Here is a 1,019-nt window from a genome sequence, read left to right on the forward strand (position 1 = left end):
AGACAGACAGACAGACAGACAGACAGACAGACAGACAGACAGACAGACAGACAGAGACAGACATGAGCGATAGGGGTAAGAGTAGGAGGGGGAGGGGAAAACTCATATCGCAGAGTACTCCCACAACCCGCTAACCATACAACAAACATACGGAGACTCCCACCAGCTCTGACAACATGATAGCCCTTTCCTTTCCGCCTTGCGCTGAGCCACAACAGAACAACCCTTAAAAACCGCCACCACATCACATATTATTGTACAGACGGCGACAATAACTCATATTATGAGTTGCCTCTACTTAAGCGCGTGAAAAGAAAACAGGAACAACGGTTGAACAGTTCGGGGGTCGGGGCGCGCTCAGCTAAGGCTAGCATACGCCGAAGAGGGTCGCGGGGAGAGAGCATTTCTGACGTCATCCAAAGGACACAAAACAATAGACGGGGGGCCCACAACTGCGATCGTCAATTACGCGCTGGAAGGTAACGGTTGGTTCTCGAGTGCAGTGCAGCAGGCAAGGAAGGACCTCAGCTGCTGTAACTTATAACTAGAACCGCCTCGAGGGCAGGTTACGAGGAGGAAGAAGTCGGCCTCGCAACTGCATAAGGTCATATGAGCGCCAGAAGATTAGAGGTGTTACAAGAGAGTAACAAACATAAAAAGAAGGAGAGATAAGGACGATAGATGCTTGATAGGAAAGAAGGAGCAAACCACACTAGAGCGCCCGCCAACCACCCACTCAAGACGTTTTATCCGTACAAAAGACCATCTCCTTTGGTTTGTTTTAGTAAGGTTTTACGGCGCTCGCAACCGCATAGGGTTAAATGAGCGCCCAAGGGTGGGTGTCAATAGAGATGTCCAAACGGGAAACCAGGCTCACTCTGCTGATCTCTCTAGCCTCAACAGCACAAAGTCTGCTTCGATTATCAAGGCACCCTTGAAATAGCAGTTTGGGAAAGGCCTAAAGACACTTTAGTCAGTAGCACTGCACTGGCCTGTGTGTGTGTGTGTGTGTGTGTGTG

The sequence above is a fragment of the Aplysia californica genome, unplaced genomic scaffold, assembly GCF_000002075.1.
Source record: "Aplysia californica isolate F4 #8 unplaced genomic scaffold, AplCal3.0 scaffold00745, whole genome shotgun sequence".
In the NCBI taxonomy this organism is placed as follows: Eukaryota; Metazoa; Mollusca; class Gastropoda; order Aplysiida; family Aplysiidae; genus Aplysia; species Aplysia californica.